At 46.9% G+C, this 14,591-nt stretch overlaps 1 protein-coding gene across 1 annotated transcript in view; it reads left to right on the top strand.

Annotated features, from left to right (window-relative positions):
• Positions 1-14,591, top strand: part of LOC126184199 (uncharacterized) — a 324,649-nt gene that overhangs the window by 273,660 nt on the left and 36,398 nt on the right. The window lies entirely within an intron of this gene.

Raw genomic sequence — 14,591 nt, 5'->3', positions numbered from 1 at the left:
GGCATTCTTTTCTAATCCGAGATTGTGTTCCGTCGCTGACGTCCTCATCGTCGACGAAACCTTAAACCCTAATCTTCATTTTCTCTTCTATTTTGTTAGTCGCCTATCTCTGTACAACCATCATAGTTATTGTTCTCCTTTTTGTGTAAGTTGGAATTTTTCATCAGTTCGCCGCGTCTAGCACGGCTCTCAGCTGACCATTTGGCACCATTTGTCCGTTTCTCGTCTAGGGAAGCTGTTTTGAAGGTGTATCGTTTTTGTGCATTTTCTGGTTGGATTTTTTGACATTCATTTACCAGGGTATACAGTCGAGTGCACTGAAGATGCGTTATGTGCATGTGGCCATAGAACCGAGATATTCGTTTGTGCATTGTGTCCGCGATTTTTTGCCCCTTCTTGGAACACATTTTATATAGAACCGATTTTTATAGTTAGGACCAGTACGTTATGCAAAGAAAGGCGACAGCGGCCGGAGAGCGGTGTACTGACTCCACGCCCTGCGTACCGCGTCCGATGAAACCACTGGCGGAGGATGACTCAACACTCAGTCGGTCTCGACTGGTCCATCAGGGCCAGGGTGAGAAGCTTTGCTTTGCTTTCCATGCTATTCAATATCTTTCTCTCTTTTCGTCGATAAAAACTTGTATTCTTATAGGTGATAGTATTGCTTAAAACTAGAAAAGAGTTCTCTAAACGTATTTCCGGAGAAAATAACGTTTGAGATACGGATTATTTTACTTGTGTCGGGGATTTACGGTATGCAATGGTGTAGGCTGCCTTCCTGTTGAGCTTTGTTGCTCATGTCTTCTTTGTTTTCTTTGTCTCTGTGCCTATTCCATCGACTGCGACGATGATGTCGGTCATAGCTGTCACAGCAATTTCTTGCAGAAACCATTTCGTGCGTACGGTACTAAGCGCTGAAGATCCATAATTCACAGCTTGCATTTTGTTTGCGGATGAGGCGAGTTTCACACAGTGTGGAATAATAAATTATCACAGTAACCACGTGTAGGAGATGCAAATACTGTAGCGCTAATTGAAATGAGGCACCAGGTTGGTTTTTCAATAAGTGTCTGGATGGAAAGTGGGTGAAAGACCTGTAGCGCCCTACGAATAACTGTGCACATTAACAGTTACTGTTTAGGAATAATTTCTGCGCAACAAATTACTCACATTTACACTCTTGGAGAACGTCGCATATGTTGTTTCGATGATTGGGAAAAACCTCACTCTCTAAGCATCTCATGACAATTTCTAATCCAAACGTTTAATGAACGACTAATTAATCCAGAAGTTTCAAATGGTTCAAATGGCTCTAAGCACTATGGGACTTAACATCTGAGGTCATCAGCCCCCTAGACTTAGAACTACTTAAACCTAACGACATCACACACATCCCTGCCCGAGGCAGGATTCGAAGCTGCGGCCGTAGCAGTAGCGCAGTTTCGGACTGAAGCGCCTAGAACCGTTCGGTCACAGCGGCCGGCTAATCCAGAAGGTCCAATAGTAAATCCTCCTCATTAATTTGTCCTTAATGATTTATATTTATGAGCCTAGGTCCTTCTCACAACTTTGATTTATGTCATACTCAACGAGAATGTGCACACGCTACGGTACTGATTGTCCCATAAATGTGATCGCACGAATTCGTGATTCGGTCCGAATAATGGATGAAAGATAAATAAGAATGGCTGGTAAAACTTTAACACTTCCTATAGGAAAACATACATGGCGAATATTAATAAAACCGGCAATCTGCAGGGACAGGTTCCAGACTGGAAATGAAAGAAAGAAGGTCCTACGAACATGAATCCAGAAATGCATCGTTGACACGGTAGACGGCGCTGGCAAATGAAAGTTGCTCTTACCACGTGCCGTGAGTACCTTGTATGTTGTAGGCTGTGTGATTGACGCAGTGCACTGTAAGTAGCAGAATGGTTCGGTATTCATGTCGGGAGCAAGCCGAAATGGTGTTTGTTTACGGCCAAACGTGGAAACAGTTGAGAGGCTGCACAGGTATACCAAAACAAATACTCTCACAGACACCAACCATATCACACAACATTTCAATCCCTTTCTGGGCGTTTGTGTGATCATGGTTGCTTTGAGACAGACGAACTTACAGGGAGGCAGCGAACTGAGCGTGCACCAAATCTGGAGGACCGGTTTCGACATTATATTGAGACGAACCCTAGTACAAGCTCCAGGCAAGTGGCCCGCTAACACGGTGCAACCAAAGTACGATTATGTGTATCCTGCATGACAACCGCTACCACCCCTATCACCTGCAGCGAGTGCAAGGATTATCGGCACCGGATTTCCCTCTACGGGAAGGATCTTGTCGATGGTTTTTGTACCAGACCATCGCAGTTATGGGATTTCTGTCACCAGTCCTCTTTACTGAGGAAGCAACCTTTACCAGAAATGGCATCATCAATCTGCATAATCGTCATCTGCTGTCAGAGGAAGTTTCATTCGCCAGCGCCATTTACCGTGGCAACGATGCATTTCCGGACACATGTTCAGAGAACCTTTTTTCCTCCATTTCCATTCAGGAAACCCCCCTGCATTTGTCGCTTTAATAATATTCAAATGGTTCAAATGGCACTGAGCACTATGAGACTTAACATCTGAGGTCATCAGTCCCCTAGAACTTAGAACTCCTTAAACCTAACTAGGCTAAGGACATCGCACACATCCATGCCCGAGGGAGGATTCGAACCTGCGACCGTAGCGGTCACGCGGTTCCGGACTGAAGCGCCTAGAACCGCTCGTCCACAACGGCCGGCCTGCTTTATTAATGTTCAACCTGTAATGGCTATCATACTACAGACTAGCTGGCACCTCAATAAGTGTTACTTTTATGACTTCCTTTTACATTTTTGGCCAGTTTAATCTCCTGTAATAACATGGGACACAGGAACACTTTTTTAAACTCTCTATATATTCGATATGACGATTCTCTCATGTGACACATGGCACCCAAACACAGAAGACCTGTAAAGGTACTAAGAGATCAAGAAAGACACTGCTGGCGGTAAAGCAAAATCTGCAACTGCATGCAAACTCTCCACGTAGTTGTTCAACAGTTCTGTACCTATGTTGCTTCAGTTCTCCTTCAATGTGATTTGCAGTTCTCGAAGGGTTGGACGTTTTGGAATCTCTGCGCAACTTGCATCTACATCCACGTACATACTCCGCGAGTCACATGCCGCAAAGTACTACGCGGTCAAGTCATAGAATGTGACCACCGCACATGAACGATGTCGTCGAGCAATAAGGACTCACAGATGGCAGGTGGCAGCCCTGGTAGTGGTAGGTATACAGGGTGTTACAAAAAGGTACGGCCAAACTTTCAGGAAACATTCCTCACACACAAATAAAGAAAAGATGTTATGTGGACATGTGTCCGGAAACGCTTACTTTCCGTGTTAGAGCTCATTTTATTACTTCTCTTCAAATCACATTAATCATGGAATGGAAACACACAGCAACAGAACGTACCAGCGTGACTTCAAACACGTTGTTACAGGAAATGTTCAAAATGTCCTCCGTTAGCGAGGATACATGCATCCACCTTCCGTCGCATGGAATCCCTGATGCGCTGATGCAGCCCTGGAGAATGGCGTATTGTATCACAGACGTCCACAATACGACCACGAAGAGTCTCTACATTTGGTACCGGCGTTGCGTAGACAAGAGCTTTCAAATGCCCCCATAAATGAAAGTCAAGAGGGTTAAGGTCAGGAGAGCGTGGAGGCCATGGAATTGGTCCGCCTCTACCAATCCATCGGTCACCGAATCTGTTGTTGAGAAGCGTACGAACACTTCGACTGAAATGTGCAGGAGCTCCATCGTGCATGAACCACATGTTGTGTCGTACTTGTAAAGGCACATGTTCTAGCAGCACAGGTAGAGTATCCCGTATGAAATCATGATAACGTGCTCCATTGAGCGTAGGTGGAAGAACATGGGGCCCAATCAGGACATCACCAACAATGCCTGCCCAAACGTTCACAGAAAATCCGTGTTGATGACGTGATTGCACAATTGCGTGCGGATTCTCGTCAGCCCACACATGTTGATTGTGAAAATTTACAATTTGATCACGTTGGAATGAAGCCTCATCCGTAAAGAGAACATTTGCACTGAAATGAGCATTGACACATTGTTGGATGAACCATTCGCAGAAGTGTATCCGTGGAGGTCAATCAGCTGCTGATAGTGCCTGCACACGCTATACATGGTACGGAAACAACTGGTTCTCCCGTAGCACTCTCCATACAGTGACGTGGTCAACGTTACCTTGTACAAAAGCAACTTCTCTCACGCTGACATTAGGGTTATCGTCAACTGCACGAAGAATTGCCTCGTCCATTCCAGGTGTCCTCGTCGTTCTAGGTCTTCCCCAGTCGCGAGTCATAGGCTGGAACGTTCCGTGCTCCCTAAGACGCCGATCAATTGCTTCGAAAGTCTTCCTGTCGGGACATCTTCGTTCTGGAAACCTGTCTCGATACAAACGCACCGCGCCACGGCTATTGCCCCGTGCTAATCCATACATCAAATGGGCATCTACCAACTCCGCATTTGTAAATATTGCACTGACTACAAAACTACGTTCGTGATGAACACTAACCTGTTGATGCTACGTACTGATGTGCTTGATGCTAGTACTGTAGAGCAATGAGTCGCATATCAACACAAGCACCGAAGTCAGCATTACCTTCCTTCATTTGGGCCAACTGGCGGTGAATCGAGGAAGTACAGTACATACTGACGAAACTAAAATGAGCTCTAACATGGAAATTAAGCGTTTCCGGACACATGTCCACATAACATCTTTTCTTTGTTTGTGTGTGAGGAATGTTTCCTGAAAGTTTGGCCGTACTTTTTTGTAACACCCTGTGTAAAGATTGTCTGGGTACGAGCAAAACAGTGTAGTCTTTGTCGTATTACGGAATCTAGGCGAGTTATCTGACGTGCAAACGGGCACGATCACTGGCTTTCGGGCCAGAGGTGGAAGCATTTACGAAACGGCTAAGTCTGTAACATGTTCGCGCTCCGCCGTGGTTAAAATATACCGCGCATGGCAACACGCGCCGCCGAGGCAACTGCGCTGCACCTCGTATGTAACAAGAGTGAACGACGGCCGCGGAGATGTGTACGGGCGAATAGACGTGCGGCTGTTAAGCAGTTGATCTCCCAGATGAACCAAGGGGTTGCCAACAGTGTCTCCTTAACGACCGTTCAGCGAATTTTGCTGCGTATGGGCCTCTGCAGCAGGCGCGTGGTTCATGTACCCGTGTTGTGACTGCTGTTCATCAGTGACGAAGGATGGAATTTGCATGCCAATACCGCAACTGAATTCACTGAGTGGCGACAGGTGGTCTTTTCAGATGAATCGCTTTTTATGTCCCCTCCTCCAGATGGCCGCTGTTGCGTACAGCGTGAAATGTCTGAAAGGCAATCACACTCCAACTACTCTCGAAAGGGTTCAGGCCGGAGGCAGGAGCGTTATGGTCTGAGCAATGATTTCGTGCATTCCCTGGTTGATCTCGCCATTCTGGAAGGCACAGTGGGTCAACACAAGTATGCATTGTCTTGGGGACCATGTGGAGGGGCGGGGTCGGTCTTCAGTGTTGTTGTTAACGCTGTCGTTTAGTACACCTGCATCGAGAGGATTCTTGCCAATGTCCCGTCTCTCTGTGGTAGCAGATACGTGCTAGGCAGTGTAGAGCAGCGTTGATGAAACCACTACCTAATACCTGCCACACAGAGGCCACGTAACTCTAGTTGAAAGCCAGTTCCTGAAAGTTTACGATTAAAAAATCGGGCGTTCGGGATATTCAGTCTACTTGCAGAAAAGCGTTAAAATTAGATTAACTCTGTTTTTTATTTATTTTGAAACATATGAAATGGCTATCAAGTCCGTATTTAATATGGTGAAATGTTCTCACTGAAAGTTCACTGTCTGTATAACAAATATTCACCCGAAAAGCAGACAGAATTTTAGCAAGTCCGACCCGACTAATTTTCACGTTCTACCACTCACAGACCCACAACTATTCGCGAATTAAACATTCGGTCATTTCAGTGGTCTTCTCCGTAAGAAGCGCGCGCCAAAATATTCTGTACAGAGCACGGAACACGCCGCGTGGGATTGTTACTACGACCAGAAAGTTCACACGCTCATATCTCTCAAACTATTTAACTTAGAAACACCAAACTTTCATTAAATCGTTCGAAACTCCAGTCGCGTCAGTCACGACATGTTCGGACCGAAATTAGCTCCCTGTTTCTTCATCTTACAGAGTATTTGTGAGGAGCGATCTAACATCGTGTTGTGCGTAGGCCGGCTAGCAAGCGACCTTCTCGAGGAACACTCCTCTATTCGCGTCGGAACAGCTTAATTCTGATTGGCTTTTGGTCTAAACCACTAATCAGAACATTCCTTCCTGATCATTCTCAAGGCAAATCTTGCCTTATCCAATCACTAATTTAATAGTAATTAATGTCAGCAAAACTTCAATTTCTTGTACTATGTTTAACCAAATAAGCAAAGTGCGAAATATTCTTCAAATTGATGTTGTTGTCGTCGTTGTGGTCTTCAGTCCAGAGAATGGTACGATGCAGCGAAAAATTGATGCAGCTAAGAGCTGATAAATAAAATTATTCCGCCTCTAACTGCCATTCTGGCTGCTTTTATGTAAAAGCACGCTCACACAGACATACGTCACCTGAATCGTGGGCGCAACATCACTTTCTCACGGTTCGTTTGTACAAGGTTTTACGCAAAGTGAAATATTAAATTTTAGCGTATGTCCCACATACACTCTCTCAATCATTCTCACGCACTCACACAAAAAAACACAATCAAATAATAATTTTGACCGATTTTTGTATTACGTAATGCAATGTGACTGAAGTTTTAAAAAGAAAATTCTAATTAATTGATTTTTGTACTCCGACAACTTTGTAATGGCTTCAAATGGTGATGAAAGTAAATCTGTTATTGTTCCTGACTTGGTTTTAAAAAACAAGCGTAGGTTTTAGGACTTTTAGGTAATTCTCTTTATCTCCGGAACTATAATAAATAAAAATCTGAAATTCTGACAGCATCATTCCATTATTAACAAAAGGCAGTGTACCAAATTTGAACAAAATCGGATAATAACTAATATGTATTATTTAGATCCGTAGAGGATATGAATCTTCGTATCGACTGAATGTTACGCTATGCAGTTCTCACGGCAGGCAGCGTCTGCTGTGCTGTGAGCAGAGCAAAAAAAAACATAGTCATCCTGCATCTACCACACCAATATACAAGAAAGGAAATAGGAGTACCCCATCGAATTACAGACCCGTATCACTGACCTTAATTTTCAGTAGGATTTTGGAGCATATAATGTACTCGAACATTATGAATAACGTTGAAGAAAATGACTTAGCAGGCCGATGTGGCCGTGCGGTTCTAGGCGCTTCAGTCTGGAACCGCGTGACCGCTACGGTCGCAGGTTCGAATCCTGCCTCGGGCATGGATGTTTGTGATGTCCTTAGGTTAGTTAGGTTTACGTAGTTCTAAGTTCTAGGGGACTGATGACCAGAGATGTTAAGTCCCGTAGTGCTCAGAGACATTTGAATCATTTTTGAAAATGACTTATTGATATATAACCAACACGGATTCAGAAAATATCGTTCTTGTGCATCACAGCTAATTCTGTATTCCCATGAAGAAATGGATTGCTGTCGACAAGGGATCACAGGTCGATTCCATATTCCTAGATTTCCAGAAGGCTTTTGATACCGTTCCTCACAAGCGACCATTAATCAAATTGCGTGCATATGGAGTATCGTCTCAGTTGAGTGACTGGATTCGTGATTTCCTGTCAGAGAGGTCACAGTTCGTAGTGATAGATGGTAAATCATCGAGTAGAACAAAAGTGATTTCTAGCGTTCCGCAAGGTAGTGTCATAGGCTGTCTGCTGTTCCTGATTTACATAAATGATCTAGGTGATGATGTGAGCAGCCCCCTTAGATTGTTTGCAGATGATGCTGTAATTTACTGTCTAGTAAAATCATCAGACGATCAATTCCAATTACAAAATGATCTAGAGAGAATTATTGTATGGTGCAAAAAGTGGCAATTGGCACTAAGCAAAGAAAAGTGGGAGGTCATCCACATGGGTACTAAAAGAAATCCAATAAATTTTGGGTATAAGATAAATCGCACAAATCTAAGGGCTGTCAATTCGACTAAATACCTGTTGTGGGTTGGCAAGAGAGCCAACCCGGTACTACTAGAGGAAGCCGAAAGGCACGCGTTTTAGCTCACGCAGGCTGGCGTGAGGTCTGGAACAGGACAAGGAAATTAGAAAAAACTGACGTAGCTGGTGGAATACTTAACTTTAATCCATAAATGGTGAACGTCGCTCTTGACGGTACATGTTTTACAGTATCAATAGTAACTGGTAATGGCGCCTTGTTAGGTCGTAGCAAATGACGTAGCTGAAGGCTATGCTAACTATCGTCTCGGCAAATGAGAGCGTATTTTGTCAGTGAACCATCGCTAGCAAGGTCGGTTGAACAACTGGGGCGAGTGCTAGGAAGTCTCTAGACCTGCCGTGTGGCGGCGCTCGGTCTGCAATCACTGATAGTGGCGACACGCGGGTCCGACGTATACTAACGGACCGCGGCCGACTCAAAGGCTACCACCTAGCAAGTGTGGTGTCTGGCGGTGACACCACATTCCTCCCCCGCAAATCGGCGCACGGTTGTGGCATAAGGCTTCCGCCCGCCGTGGGGAGGACCCCATGTTGACGTATGCGACGAGGTGGGGAGCCTAACTACAGGCGAGGCTGTGCCACCCGCACCCTGCCATTCGGTCCGAGGGGAGCTAGGAAACCTGCTCCAGGGTGCACGCCAACATGCGGTGTATGCGCCCGTAGAGAGACAGGAGGGGCCGAAGGGTCGACCTCCATCGGACCGGGGCACCCGACGGGCGAAGACGACATATGGTCCGGAGCGGGCAAGAGTTCCATGTCGGAGGACAACTGGTCACGGGAAGCGATCGGCGGCGCGTGACCCAGGGAGGCGCCCGGCGGTTGCAGCGACGGTCCACTGCGGGCGTCGCCGGCGGGAGAACAGGCGGCGGCGGCGGCGGCGGCGGCGGCGGCGGCGGCGGCGCTTCGCCATGGGGCAAAATGGAAGGCAGCGTCGGTAACACCTGGGGCTGAGGCGAGCCAGTAGATGGGTCCCCAGGGCGCTGACCGGACGGCATCGTCGCTGAAAGCAGACGGGGAGCGGCAGATCCCGTGCGACGACAGAGGCGCAGCTGATTGAGATGCCGACGCACCTCACCAGAGGCCCCCAAAACCAGATACATAGCGCGGCCGAGGCAGCGAAGAATGCGCCCTGCGAGCCAACGCCGTGAACCTCGATAGTTGCGGTAGTAGACAAGATCGCCTGGGGCAAAAGCAGGTGTCTGCCGCTGCACAGGAACCTGATGCGTCGGATGTAGCAAAGACATCAAGGTTTGATGAGGGCGACCGTGGAGCAACTCAGCTGGCGAGCGACCATCTCGGGGCTGAGAGTGATACGAGGACAAAAAGAGCAATAACGCGTCCTCCCGAGAATGAGACTCTTTCAACTTCAACATCTGTGACTTGAAAGTCCTGACCAAACGTTCAGCGGCACCGTTTGACTGTGGCGAAAACGGCGCGGACGTCAGATGTTGAATACCATTGGCTTTGCAGAATGACTGAAATTCTGCGGACATGAATTGTGGGCCATTGTCGGAAACAATAGTCTGTGGAAGACCTTCAATGCAAAAGATAGCGGATAACGCTTGGATGGTGGCAGATGACGTCGTGGAAGACATCCAGACAACAAAAGGAAAATTACTGAATGAATCTACCACAACCAACCATCGAGCATTCCAGAATGGACCAGCAAAATCGATGTGTAAGCGTTGCCAAGGGGAAGTGGCTGTGGGCCATGCAAAAAATTTCCGCAGTGGTGCTGATTGTTGTTCGGCACACACCATGCAAGAAGAGCACATATTCGTAACCGCGGCATCTATTCCGAACCAAGTACAGTGCTGACGAGCAAGTTGTTTCGTTCTCACTATACCCCAATGTCCTTGGTGGAGAAGCTTTAAGACAGAGGACTGTAACGAACGTGGGGCCACGACCCTGGACTGATCATTATCAGAACACAACAGCAAAACACCACGTCGCACAAAAAGTCTCTCCTTGTGAGCAAAAAATCGGCGAACCAACGGGTCCCCGATCCGTGACTTTGACAAGGGCCATTGCGTAGCAACAAAACGCAGAACGGCAGGAAGGACAGGGTCAGCAGCTGTGGCTGTAGCAACACGACGAAAATCAATCGGAAACGATTCGACCACGTCATCGGTTTCCGAATCAATGAACATGCAAGCAAGTTCGGAGGAATCGAATGCTCTATCCTCAGCAACAGGCAAACGGGCCAACGCATCGGCGTTCCCGTGCTTAGCAGTGGACCGATACAAGATATCGTAGCAGTACTGCGAGAGGAAAATAGACCAGCGAATGAATTTCTGCGCTGTACGTGGAGGTACAGGCTTGGTCGGATGAAAAAGCGATGTCAAAGGTTTGTGGTCTGTGATGATGGTAAAGTGACGACCATACAATAAATCATGAAACTTTGTAACACCAAATACGAGATCCAATGCTTCTCTCTCGATCTGTGAATAATTTCTTTGTGCAGACGAGAGCAATTTGGACGCAAAGGCAATAGGGCGATCGTGCGATCCATCTTTGTGCGCAAGCACAGCACCGATCCCGAAATCCGATGCATCCACCATCAACAAAAGGGGCTTCCGGGTATCGAATGGCGGAAGGCAAGTATTGGAAAGCAACGCCGATTTCAACTGGCGAAAGGCACTTTCGCATTCCGTCGTCCAGACAAACGGAGCACCATTACGGCGTAAGCGATGAAGCGGAGCTGAAATGGAAGAGGCGTGTGGAACATATTTGCTATAGTAATTTATTTTTCCCAGCACACTCTGTAGCTGCTTCAAATTCTGCGGTGAAGGCAAGTCTTGTATGGCACGGAGGTGCTCTGGACTGGGATGTACGCCTTGGGCATTGAGTACATGTCCCAGATAGGGTAAGTCATGTGCAAAAAACACACATTTGTCCATCCGCAAGCGAAGACCATTTTGTCGCAAGACCTGAAATAATGTTCTGAGATTGGCTAAATGTTCTTCTTCCGTCTTTCCGGAGATCACAATATCGTCCAGATAGTTTGCTGCAGTAGGGACCGACGCACAAACAGTTTGAAGATATTGCTCAAACAATGCAGGGGCGGATGCACACCCGAATGGCAGTCGTTTGAATCGATACAAACCAAGATGCGTGTTAACCACCAAAACGCGCTGGGATTCTTCGTCCACCGGTATTTGCAAGTACGCATCTGCTAGGTCCAACTTCGAAAAATATTTACCCGGGCACAGTTCGTCAAAAAGATCTTCCGGGTGGGGTAAAGGAAAAGTTGCAGTCACTAGTTGCGGATTCACTGTTGCCTTGAAGTCCACGCAAAGTCTCAATTTTCCGGAAGGTTTTTGCAAAATTACTAAGGGTGATGCCCAGAGAAAAGCCTGCACACGTTCAATGACACCTTGTGATTCCAAATCGTGTAATGTTTTTGCGACCTCATCACGCAATGCGTGGGGAACATTGCACACTCTGAAAAATTTCGGTTGCGCGTTGACTTTCAGTTCCAAATGTGCTTTATAGTTCTTAGCGCAACCGAGGCCCGGTGCAAAAATGTCTGCAAATTCTTCACATAGACGAGAAACACTGTCTGAAGGCACAGTCTGGTTCACTGATAGGACCTGATTTACTATAGAAAAGTTAAACAACTGAAATAAATCGAAACCAAACAAGTTCACTGCAGCAGAAGAACGAAGGCCGTAAAATGACACAAGTTTTGTTTGTCCCTTGTATGTGGCAAGAAGGCTGCACTGTCCTAACACAGGGATATGCTGACCGGAGTAACTAGTTAGCTTAACATTTGCGGCACGCAACGGAGGTGTGCCCAGCTGTTTGTACGTGTCTTGATTGATCAGTGAAACTGCAGCCCCGGTATCAAGCTGGAACGGTATCACTTTGCCGTTAATGTCCAAGTCCACAAAAAGTTCGTTGTCCTGCTGATGACAAGAGCGACTGTCTCGTGCAACGTGAACTGACAGTGGTACAAAATCACGTGCGACGTGACGGGAGTGCCGGCGACGTCGACGCACATTATTTGTGGGACGAACACAGTCACTGTTAGAGAGAGTGGCACTGGGTGGAGTGGCATGAATTATATGAATTTCCATGGGCGAAGTGTCGCGAGCCTGAGTATTCCTGGTTCGATTTCGATTCCGGCGCGAAGCAAAGGGCCTGGAATGATTTTGAGCTTCCGATCTGAGCTTTGTCTGGCAAACACTTTGAACATTTCCTTTTTTATTACAGAAAAAGCAAATAGCTTGGCGTGACGGGAAATTCTCACGCGAATGTCTAGTAGCACACCGCGGGCATGATTTCAGCACTGCATTTGCTTGCCGGCGCGGTACATGTGGCTGAGAGCCTGGCGGCTTTGGCGTGGCCAGGCGCGAGGACTGTTTATTGTGCCGTGCAGCTCGCCCGGCGGGCCGGTTAACCTGACACACGGGTGGCGAAGTTTCAAATGATTCCTGAGCAAAGTCAAGTGTGTCCTGCCGATCTAATATGTCCATCACTTGTTGAAGGGAGGGATTGACTACTTTCAAAATCTGTTCCCGTATACGAACATCAGAAACGTTCTGCGCAATTGCATCACGTACCATAGGATCTGAATAAGGGAGTCCACATTGACACTCAAAAGCACAATCCCTAGTAAGGCCTTGCAGGGTTGCAGCCCACTCCCGATTAGTCTGACCTGCCGTACGTTTTGTACGAAAGAAGGTATACCTTTTCGCAACTACATTGACTGATTCTTTGAAATAGGCATCTAATGCAGACAAAATTTCGTCGTAGGACAGAGTTGCTACGTCGCGTCGGGGAAATAATTTGACTATCACACGGTACGTTTGTACCCCGACGGAGGAAAGGAGAAAAGGCTGCCGCTCGTTACCTTGAATTCTGTAGGTGGCGAGACAGAATCCAAATTGGCGTGACCACTCCGTCCAGCTTTTCAGTGCAGCATCAAAAGGACGAAAAGTTGGTGCAACTGCGTGTTGTGGCTGCGTTAGCGGTGGATTGGCGGCTGCCGCATCGTTTTGCATTGCACGTTGACCCTGGACGAGCTGTCCAAGGGCATCCAGTAAGGCCTGCGTCTGCTGATTCTGTAAGCGATAAAATTCGGACAGTACATCTGGAGATGGTGGCGAAGCCATTACACAAGTAAATCAGGGCAATATCGATACGAACGCGGATTGGCCTCGTCGCCAAATGTTGTGGGTTGGCAAGAGAGCCAACCCGGTACTACTAGAGGAAGCTGAAAGGCACGCGTTTTAGCTCATGCAGGCTGGCGTGAGGTCTGGAACAGGACAAGGAAATTAGAAAAAACTGACGTAGCTGGTGGAATACTTAACTTTAATCCATAAATGGTGAACGTCGCTCTTGACGGTACATGTTTTACAGTATCAATAGTAACTGGTAATGGCGCCTTGTTAGGTCGTAGCAAATGACGTAGCTGAAGGCTATGCTAACTATCGTCTTGGCAAATGAGAGCGTATTTTGTCAGTGAACCATCGCTAGCAAAGTCGGTTGAACAACTGGGGCGAGTGCTAGGTAGTCTCTAGACCTGCCGTGTGGCGGCGCTCGGTCTGCAATCACTGATAATGGCGACACGCGGGTCCGACGTATACTAACGGACCGCGGCCGATTTAAAGGCTATCACCTAGCAAGTGTGGTGTCTGGCGGTGACACCACAATACCTATGAGTTACAATCACGAGCAACTTAAATTGGAAAGACCACATAGATAATATAGAGGCGAATGCGAAACAAAGACTGCGCTTTGCTGGCAGAATACTTAGAAGATGCGACAAACAGACTAAAGAGACAGCCTATATTACACTTGTCCGTCCTCTGCTAGAATATTGCTCCACGACGTGGGATCCTTACCAGGTAGGATTGGCGGAGGACATCGAAAAAGTGCAAAGAAGGGCAGCCCGTTTCGTGTTATCGCGCAATGGGGGTGAGAGTGTCACTGATATGATACGCGAGTTGGGGTGACAGTCACTGAAACAAAAGCGATTTTCTTTGCGGCGAGATCTATTTACGAAATTTCAATCACCAACTTTCTCTTCCCAATGCGAAAATATTTTGTTGACACCCACCTACGCAGGAAGAAATGATCATCATAATAAAATAAGAGAAATTAGAGCACGAACGGAAAGATTTAGGTGTTCCTTTTTCCCACGCGCCATTCGAGAGTGGAATGGTAGAGAAGTAGTATGAAAATGGTTCGATGAACCCTCTGACAGGCACTTAAGTGTGAATTGCAGAGTAACCATGTAGACGTAGGTGTAGAGACGGCTGTGTGCCTTACTGCAACGAATGTTATCTCGTAATAACTTGCTGC

This window comes from Schistocerca cancellata, chromosome 4, assembly GCF_023864275.1.
Source record: "Schistocerca cancellata isolate TAMUIC-IGC-003103 chromosome 4, iqSchCanc2.1, whole genome shotgun sequence".
Classification (NCBI taxonomy): Eukaryota; Metazoa; Arthropoda; class Insecta; order Orthoptera; family Acrididae; genus Schistocerca; species Schistocerca cancellata.
This window is presented reverse-complemented; position numbering and strand designations above follow the sequence as displayed.